The sequence below is a fragment of the Cyanistes caeruleus genome, chromosome 5, assembly GCF_971803275.1.
Source record: "Cyanistes caeruleus chromosome 5, bCyaCae1.hap1.1, whole genome shotgun sequence".
Taxonomy (NCBI): Eukaryota; Metazoa; Chordata; class Aves; order Passeriformes; family Paridae; genus Cyanistes; species Cyanistes caeruleus.
The window spans coordinates 33,951,232-33,961,881 of NC_141705.1; the positions used below are offsets into that span (position 1 = coordinate 33,951,232).

Sequence of the window (10,650 nt, forward strand, 5' to 3'; positions counted from 1 at the left end):
GCAATTTTTAGATCATTAGTTAGCTTAAGATGTGGAGTTGAACTCAATGATCCCTATGTGTCCCTTTCAACTTGAGATAGTCTATAACTCTATTATTTAATACTTTCCTTAATGCTCAAATGTTAATACAAACACCTCTGTTTAAACAGATTCTATGATGTGTGCTACCTAAATGATCGGAACTGTACATTTTTGCCTAAATGTATATATTTCATTTTTAAAATTAAAGGTATGCTGCGATACAATACCACAGAACTGTAAAAAGGTTTCTGCCATGAATATGAGAAGTGTAAAGCTGGCAGTAAGGATAAAAGGCGTGCTGCTTGCTGTTGAGGAAACTTCCCAGTCTCTCAAGACTCTCGGTCAAGACCAGAGACCTCCTCGGCTGGGGCCGATGTCCCTCCACAGCGGCGGCTCCAGTGACCCGAGGGGTTCCCGCTCGCCTCCCCGCACGCCCCACACTCTCAGTCACACCGGGATTCTCACCGCCTCCATCCCGCCTTTCCCACGGCACAGCCTCCCGTGTCTCGTTCCCTAAAACCGCTTGCTCACGGTGCAGTAGCACAGAGCGGCCCGAGCCGGTGCCTCCGAGGAGGGATCCCTAACAAAGGATCCCCTGGGCTTTTAAACCTCCCCCGGCCAAGGGCACGAAGGTGTCGCTGTCCCTGCCGAGCCCTCGGCCCTGCCGTGTGTGCCGGTGCCCGCCTGGCAGCGCCGCAGGGCCCCGGGCCTTTGTGCTGCGAGGGGCCGGCGGCTCCAGGCCTCTCGGCGCTGCTGTCAGCAGCCGGGGCCCGGCCTGCGGCCTGAACTGCAGCCCCGACACCTGCAGCAGGGCAGTCCTCAACACCTGCCCTTCAGCAAACGGAACTGAATCTGCAAATGATGGGGCTGTACTGGTCAAAGCAAGCAAAACTCTAAGAATTCAAGTGAAGCAATTCATTACTAATTATAGGGTTATTTTCACAGTCAGATCCTTAGCCTTTTTTTTAATCTGAATACTCCCCAAAATTTCAAAAATCATTGCCTTCTATTGGCAGCAAAGAAATGTCCTGGAGGAGAATGTATGGAAAATCAGGCTGTGAAAAGCCAGTGTCCAAAAAGGAGACAGAAGAGTCCTACATCTTTATTCAAACCCAGGGAGAGAGCCCACCGGGACACACACCATGGGGTTTTCTCGGCCATTCAGAGGGTGCAGCTCCTTTCATCCCAAACTCCCGGCCCCACGGTGCCCTCTTCTCTTCCCCACCGGCTGAGCTACTGGGAAGGTCCCACCTATCACACATCTCCCCTTGACCCTGCCATTTTACACCAAAGCTCAGAAACTCAGGTTTGTAGAGACCCACTGTTCTGTTTCAGGAGTCAGGCTGTCGGGGCTCGGTAACAAACCTGCTGCTTGAAGCCAGTAGAGACATTAAAACCCATTTCAACGACGTAAACACCCAGACCTTCACTCATGGAATTGTTTGTAAAGACTTCAGCACACATCTTCCCTATCAAGAACTTAAGCTCTACATCTGTTTGCTCTCAGTGGTTCAGCAAAAAAGACATACAGCTGGAGTTTTTCCTCTCCTGAACTCAGCTCAGCTATCCTTCATAAATGGTCTCATCCTGGGTGAAAGCATATCCCTAGGTAAAACTTAGTAACAAGACTCAGACGCATGTTGGCTTTATAAAAGAGTAACACTGATTTAACTGTAACTCATTACAAGAGGTCTGGCTAGCCAAAATTCAAATTATGTAAAAATAATATTTTTTAGAAAAGAGCTACTGTAAGCTATACAATAGTATTTCAGTGAGGATGCAGTTATGGCATGCACAGACATGGTAAATTTGTAAAGATAATGTGCTAAAATCACATAGTTTTTCATTAACACCTTGTCATATATGGCAGGACTGTGACCTTTTTAGGTGGATATAAATATATATACACACGAATACATACACATATACACACATCTACACAAGAAAATACAGGAAAATCAGGATTTAGGGTCTAGCAATGACAACTGCTGCCACAACAAGTGAAATCCAGCAGGTACGAAAATTAACTGTTGGCAAAAAATTTGTGTTAATTATTTCACCGATGAACTGCATCCATACAGAATGGAAATAACTGTATCCAGATAATAATGGAAAACAAATATAAAAATTATTTAACACAAAAAGGGAGGGCATAAAAAACTGAAGTTAGGCCTAAAACTTCTAAAAATGTGGTTCAACAGAAACAAGGCAGAAATTATTTCTATTGTGTACTACGTATTAACACTGCTGCTATATGAGGGAGTGTAAATTGAGCATCTAAATTCCCTGTATCATGAAATGGAAAGTAAGTGCCTTTAAAAGACATTGAAGTTTAGGACTCTTAAAATAGGTGCCTCAAGTTTGGACAGCGTGTCTAGATCTCAATGTACATTTCCATCTGCTGTTTATTTATTCGCATATTCTGATCAAACTATCTAAAAACAGGGAAAAGTCTTCCATCAAAACAAATGCAATTTAACAGCCGAACAACTAATGAGTTTAGAAAAATACTTAGGTAGTTAAAAAATACCTAGAAGGTATTAGAATAAGATTCAAAAAAATCAGAGCTAAAAATGTTTAATTTATTTTGTGGGTATTAATAGGTACTAGATCTATGTTAAGGAAGCAGAAAGAGAGACAAACAAGAATAAATTGGAGACTACCGTTCAGAACAAAAATAATCAAAATATGAATTCTGAGAAAACTATTGGGATTCATACACTGCATTTGGAAAAAATCCAAATGAAAGAGCAAATATCACATAGCAGAGCTAGTGTACATACAGGAAAAGGCTTAAGCTAATTTTGCAATACTGTCAGGAAATAACCTTTTACAAAAAAACTTGAAGTTTCCACAGGGTTTCTATCTGTATTCATGCTCTCCCAAACTATTTTACCCAACACAGGTCTTGGTCACTTCTTTCCTCTATCTCCAGCATCCCCCTACTGATCTTTCTGCAACTATTTGTCAGTCTTTCTGTATCAATACAAGCTTATTACCAAGAAAATTACAATTTCTACACTTTTAATTTTAATAAATGTAATGTGCATTATATTGATTATATGTTAACTCAGAATATCTGTTGTTTTCTTCTAGCTTCTCCTAAACTTTGATCCAATTTCATTTCTACTCTAAAAACTGAGTTGAGAATTTAGAAGAAAACTTCAATTTTTTTGAAAAAATCAGTCTCAGGAAGGCTTGCAAAATGCCTATTCTCAACTTACTTTTGGCAGCAATGGTTAGTTTCAAAATCCAACTCAAGAAAACATTCTGTTGTTCTTTGGGTTTTAAAAACGAGAACAGGATAAAAGGATAAAATAGAATAAAAGAGTAACCTCCTTCTGTAGAAGTCTTAACATATCCCTGCACCTGTTGTAGATCTCAGCCTGGAAAGAGAACAGTGATTCCATGTTCAGTTTCCAGTTCCTACCAGATTTATATTCATGCATGTTTAATAGGAGTACAAGGACAGATCTGCTGCTCTTTTTCCACCGTTAAGAGTGACTGTAAGAACCTGGTGAGGGCTATTCCCTGGATGGATTTAAGTCACACAGCTAAAAGGGATTTTCCTACACATTGTTCAACTTAGAATGTAATCAAGTCAAGTCAAAGTCAGCTGATGTTTTACAGAGCTTAATTCAAATATGTGACATTTTATGGATGAGTACATTATAACAAGGTAGAACCACTGAATAGTAGTTCAGCTTTTAGAGAGTGAAATCCAGGTATTTTCTTTAATTTTAAAAGGGGCAGTAAGATTAGAGGGGAAGACAGGAAGCAATTGAGTTAGCAGCTTTCCATCACTTGAATAACATATAAATAGGTAGGTCTAGCTTCCTGAACATAAAATCTTTTGTCCCAACTCTATTTAAAATACAGCATTGATTCATTCAATCACACTTCATCATTCTCAGCATGAACTCATGTGAACTGTTTGCCACTGATTTGACTATTCTCCTCCAAAGAATACACCAATAATAATCTAACATATTTTCTTCTAATTCCTGCTATATTTCTCCATTGATATCACTTCTTTTTACTGGCATATAAAAGAAAGGTTTTATTAAAATACAGCCAATAGACTGCTGTGTTAGTATCGACATAACCTTCTTGATCTACCTTCTATAAACTGAATCTATAGAATGAAGCAGAGACCGAATATATCTGATTTTCCTCAGTGAGAAATAACTCCAAAGTAATTTTGTCTTATAAATTAGTGATGTAAGTAAATTTGGAGAAACAGATCAGTGGGTTAGGTGACTGGTCATTCTATTATTCTATTCTACTTATCTTAACGTTCTATTCTACTTATCTCAGGGTATTTAAACACATTTGAAACACAAAACAAAATAAACCAGAACAAAATAATAAAATACTCCCACAATAAACCCTTCCCCAAAACCCCCAACCCAAACACCAAAAACCTCAATCACCACAGATTTATTGTGCAGAGAGTTGAAACTGATAAGAGGAAAGGTCAGATCATTCAAATCAAAATTATTTTCAATAGGAAATATTATGGTGAGAAGAGGAAAACTAAAAAAAGGCTTGTCAGTAGAATGTGGGTATCACCTGAACATGCTTTGAACACCCCTGTTAATTTCACAAGGGGAAGAAAAAACACCGATATTTAAGTTTACTCATGTTCTAGTATTCAAAATAATCTGTTTAAGCTAATAAAACCTATGGAGGGTAAATTACATTTTACAGCTGAAGTGATGCATCTGTGCAACACTCCATCTTATTGTACAAGTTCTTACATCACATACGGCATTTCTAACTCATGGACATTTGACTCTTACTCTGGTTTCTGCTTTTTACCTTCCTAGACTGCAGAGGCACATACACCACAGTTTGTAAGTAAAAAGATCTATTTTAGCCACCTTTCTAACTCCTTTATCATTCTTCTTCAGAATGCCATTAAGACATAGTCTGCTGATGGCTATAAAAATGAGAAATCTGAAAATGACTGTATGTGTTATGTCTTGAAGCTATACTAAAAGTCATTAAAATTATCCAATAAAGAATGGAGTTAATCATTAGTTTCAGGTTTGATATATTAGTGGAATGCTCTGTCATCACAAGAATCTTTGTTCTTTTTATAATCTATCTCTGTGAAGTTTTTACATTAGCTGCAAAATTGGTTGTCTCAATGACAGGTACAGTCTTCTTTAAGGACAGGCAGTTTTTGCTCTTAAAATATACTTGCCTAATCAGGATTCTGCAGGGAGCATATGGACACTGGGCTATATATAACCACAAAAAAAGTTTGAGTAAGCACAATCATTCTAAAATTAAAAACATTTTTTCAATTAATGTTTAAACTATGTGAAATTCCTTATCTTTGCTCAAGGTATTACATTCTTGTCTAAAATTATCATTTGCTAAGTCATATGCTCCCACCTGTTGTATTTATATGTCAATTTCACATTAATCTGAGAAAGAATACATGTACATAAATACTGCAAAGAAAACAGAAATACAAAAAAATTATTTAATCTACAAATTAAATTCTGAAAAAAACAAGAGTTCTATTCTTTTTTTTTTTAGTGTTTTCACTGTCTAAGAAGTAGATGTATCCAGGTTCAATTAATTCTACATTAAAGAGTGAATTGGCTTGTATAAAAGAAGTCTGCAACACAATTGTGGAAATATTTAAGCAGAAATTCTTTTCAAAGAAAAGTATTCCCTTCTAGGGGGTCAGCTAACTGAATACTATGGAGGTGAAAAAACTTGATACCAAAAAATGGAACTTTCATTGTCAGAGGACAAATAAATAGTCCAACAGATACAAATGTAGCAAACTGTATTTATAAACATGGATCCTACATGTCCCAGCATTAATGTCTTCAAACATTTCATATATTGGCTCACAGAATCTGGACAGTTCTATTTCCAAACAATTCTATGGGTTTTAGATAGGTAATCTACATAAAAAGCAACACTGAACATTTAGTACCATGTTATTTTGCCAATAGTGATCTTAAAACAGGTTCATCATTAAAAAGACAATAGATCTTTTTAAACAGGTTTGTTATTTTCTCTAAAAATTTAAAATTTAAATGTATTTCATCATAGTATATGAAAGACAAGCATGTACTTGACAATACCTGTAGAGTATTTCTTAAAAAAACAATTCTTCACCTCTTGCCTTTTTTTGATGGGATATTTGTTTCCTTAAAAATTATTTAAAATGTTTTATATACAGCTTCACAGCATATAAGGGTCAGAGAAGCCAACATGTTGTATTTCAAAATTTCCCAAAAACTGATCATTTTAGTTCAGTATATTTTGTGACAAAATCATAGACAATGATACATTCAATTGCAAATTAATGGAGGAAAAGTTTAGATTACTAACACACTTCAAAGGCATCTAAATTAACTGACTAGAAAGCTGAGAAACAATAGATTTTATTTTTTTTTTTGTTAATTTTCCTGTGTTTGAGTATGATCAAGAAAGCAGTGAGTATATTAGAATGCATGAAGAATGACTTGAAAAATTATTCAGGAAATGTCATCATGGCACACTCAGAGATCACGGGTACAATGCTCTCTGGAGTTGGCTACACAATATTGATCCCCTCCTCTGAAATACCTCAGCATTCACAATAGTCCAGGGAGAAGAAATTAGAAGTGTAATTACTCAATCTGTAGAATTTGCAGGTAGTCTTGATGCAAATAATATTCAACAGCAGAATCTGACATTAGTTTGGATAATAAAAATACTCAGTCTCAAAAGTTTGAAAGAGACAAACATGAAACTCTGATAACCAGTTATGACATAAAAACTAGATTTGAGGAAACTTTCTAGCAAAAATACCCGGAAGATATCCAAATAACGTGTACTGTGTGATTCTCACTTAACATGAGACATAAGCAAATGTCACTCTAGGCATGTTATTAAGCAGCAAAACTAGATTCAGTTCTTCCTTTTCTTACTCTTTGATAGTGTAAAATGATGAGAAGAAATCATAAATCCATAAATTATAGATTCATAATTTTTAAGTCATGTCTAACTATTCTATTAATCTACATAAACATAAGCAAGGCAGCACATATATGTGATTCACTAAAATGTATTTTTTGCTTGTGGACCTGAAATACCTTTTGTAGTTTCTACTCATATGGTTTCTTGAGTCAATATATTGGAGTTTCCTCTTACTATAATGGGCTTTTGAAATACAAGAAGTAGTGCTCTATTTTCTCTGCAACTATTCAGCCGTGTAAGAGTACTTAGGAGCCTGGCAATTAATCACCTAGAACAGAGTTGGGGAGGGTAGGGAACAGCCTATGATACTCTGCATTCATTGTCTCAAACATCTCTGATGTCTTTCCTTTGTTCTTTGGGTCACAAATAGACTTATTTCAAACATAAATACGTGTTTTATACATACAGCTACATACACATATATTAAAAAATTGTATTTACATTTGAAAAAGATGAGAACTTTATATTAAAAAAAAAAGCTCTTAATAATGTGCATTTCCTATCTCCATCTGCCAATAGAGTCATTTAATGCCCCAGAAAGCGGGATTTCAGGCAGTTCAGAGTACTCTCTTGTAGAGTAGCTACAGAAGTACAAGAATACTAGAAGTAGCATTTCTCAGAAAGCATTCAATTTCATTAATACTTCATGCTGTCAAATTACAATTTTTCTCTGCTTAATATAGTCTTCTAAAGGCAAAATATTAATGTTCAAAAAAAATAAATCCTGTTACTGTGCAGGCTTCTCTGTCAAATCATCAGCCTTCCATGTTTCTCTGAAATGTGCAAGTACAACAGCTGAGTAACACACACGCTATCTTTCAATCTCTTATCCCACAGAATATCCTGTGTGCAGTTTTGGGCACCACAATATAAGGAAGATATTAAACTACTAGAGAATGTCCAGAGGAGAACAACAAGGGTGGTGAAGGCCCTTGAGGGAAAGCTGTATGAGGTCACTTGGCTGAGGTCACTTGATCTCTTCAACCCGGAGGAGACTGAAGGGAAACCTCATTGCAGTCTACAGCTACATGGTCACCTCACCAAGCTTGAGAGAGCTCCAGAAGTGTTTGCCAATATTCCTGGGCACGTGGTGTGATTGTTTGGGCTGTTGTGTACAGGGCCAGGAGTTTGATTTGATGATCCTTGTGGGTCCCTTCCAACTCAGCTTATTCTTTGGTTCTGTGACAGTACTGGCAGCAGTATTTTTCACAGTCCAGTTTTGGTCTATTTGTTCTATGATTTCAACAGCCATTTCTTCACACTAATGGATCTTCTACTTTAAGTAGGAGTTAAATCACAGAACCATTTAGGCTGGAAAAGACCTTTCAGATCATCAAGTCCAGTTGTTAAACTAATGCTTAACCAGGTCCACTGCGAAGCCATGTCCTTAAGTGCTACCCATCTTTTAAATACCTTCTAGGATGGTGACTCAACCACTTCAATGGGCAGCCTATCCAATGTTTGGTCACCCTTTCAGTAAAGAAAGATTTTTCTAATAGGCAATCTAAACCTACCATGGTGGGAGTTAGGGGTAAAATTCTGTATGAGAAGAGAAATTTTGAAGTGAAGAAATGTAACTGAAATAAATACTGAGGGCATAAAGGATATTCTTATGTGAAAAATGTGTAAACCTCTAGATTTTAAATTTTAATCCCTTACTTTTTAGAGCCATCAGTACAACAGGGCATATAACACAAACCTCCGTCCATGACTAGTAACCACACAGTCATCGATGACAAGGCCAGTAACAGTACCCATGCATAAATAACAAAAGGTGATATGCAAGAGCTATAGAGAAATTATTACAACTGAACATTCCTTTAACCAATGTAAACAGTTTGTACAACTACTATTCAAAAATATTCCCCCTCTGTACTGGCTCCAATTAAAGAGAAATCAGTGAGACAGAAATAAAGATTCCAAGAAGCTGAATGAAGAACTCCCACAGAGAGAGAGAGTTTATCTTTCAGTCTGTAATATTAAAAAGATGAGCACTGGAAGAAATATAAAATAGATTTGTTCGAAAACTACTTTAAGGTTCTTTAAGCATTTTTTGTACCAAGGCAAATAGCGTTACTATAAACTATTTTTTTAGCAGTACAGTGCCCTGAATTCTCTTTCTCGTGGCAGCAACGCATTATTCACATTAGCTTCTGCAGAAGAGAAATATTCAAAATATTGGTGCAAGAAAACCACTATTTCAAACACCCTACTTGTAAGTAAAAATCCAATACACTGTTGGGAGGAACTGTGGAAAAAAGCTCTGTAGACCAACTACTTCAGATGAAAAGAAACATCTAAGTATTCCTGTCAGTATAGAGCATGTGTATTAGAATTTGTAAAGTACATTAATCCATGTACAGAAAACTGTATAACCATAGCATGATAAAATTTTCAGCCTGAAATGACTTAAAATGAAATTAAGCTTTAATGAAATTTTATTTTTCATTCATTGTACTTTCAAAGTCAGTGCTTCATAAAAATAAATTGTTATTTACCATTTATTTGAGAAACACTTAAAAATATTTAGCAGAAATGTGAGGTGTGTTTCTTGTATCTTATTTTTTCTCATCTATATACAATAATTTCCTATTTATGGTCAGTAGCTATTTATATCAGCTGAAGTAAACTACTTGAACATAGAGATAATGTGCCAGTGGCTCTTTTCTTAGCAACAAGCAACAAACAGGTTAAACTAAAAAGCCAGTAATTTGCTCCATATTTTAAAGAAAAAAATTTTTCAAATAGAGTACATGTATTTTATTAGAGAACTTCACATACAATAAATATAATGAAAATTTTAAAAAAAATTGAATTAATTATGACAAAGTATTTTTAAAGAAAGAATACAACTTCAAATCTCAAATTCTAAACCACAGAAAATTCTTAGTTGCAGTCATAACTGGCTATAGAGATACAGTTGCCTGACATATTTTTCTAGTGATTTTAAAGTGCTGAATGACATCTGTGTGAATTCTATTTCTATGCTGAAAAACAAAAGACTCACACACAGTAAAAATTACAATCCTGTGTAATAAAGCTTAACACTGTATGGCAATTATAATATTTAAAATTACAACATTAAGAAAATTTACTATAATTTTTCAAAAGACATTTAATGACTTCTTCAACATTTTTAGTGTATTTAATTTTGCTCCAGCACATTTATTTCTCCTTGACTGAATTATTAAAAAAAATGGAAATCTAAATATTAAGAATTCAAACATAAATATTACCCTATGTTAATGATTGTATTATTTTTACTAAGCTAAACATTAGATTAACAAGTCATGTTGACTTGTTTCCTATTTACTTGCTGAAGATAGAAATTCTAAATTTTACCTACACTGATGTTTACTCATGCAGTATTAGTTAATTGTATACAGTTGCAGTAGATCAATATACCCAAAATAAAACTACTTCAGTCTCTAGGGAAAACATTAAATCTCTAATTGATGTTTGAAGCAAGAGAACTGGCTGTACTTAATAGGTATTTCATCTATTCTGAAGTAATTTCCTGGGCTTCTACCTTTGAACTTGCAATAAATCTCTCTTCCCTCAGTCCCTCTTTCAGCACCTAAAATAGACCGCATACTTTTGGTCAGACCGATGCTGAGCTAAGAAGGCACCATAAATATC

At 35.6% G+C, this 10,650-nt stretch overlaps 1 long non-coding RNA gene across 2 annotated transcripts; it reads left to right on the forward strand.

The window, feature by feature from the left end:
* The first annotated feature begins 512 nt into the window (after nt 1–512).
* On the forward strand, nt 513–9,821 carry LOC147653031 (uncharacterized). 2 transcript variants are annotated; one of them, XR_015287021.1, is made up of 3 exons: nt 513–1,630; nt 3,400–3,514; nt 7,849–9,821. It is a non-coding gene; the product is annotated as an uncharacterized LOC147653031 (long non-coding RNA). The 2 variants fall into 2 exon arrangements; XR_015287020.1 differs by lacking the exon at nt 7,849–9,821 and having other exon boundaries at nt 530–1,630; nt 3,118–5,060.
* Nucleotides 9,822–10,650: the final 829 nt, after the last annotated feature.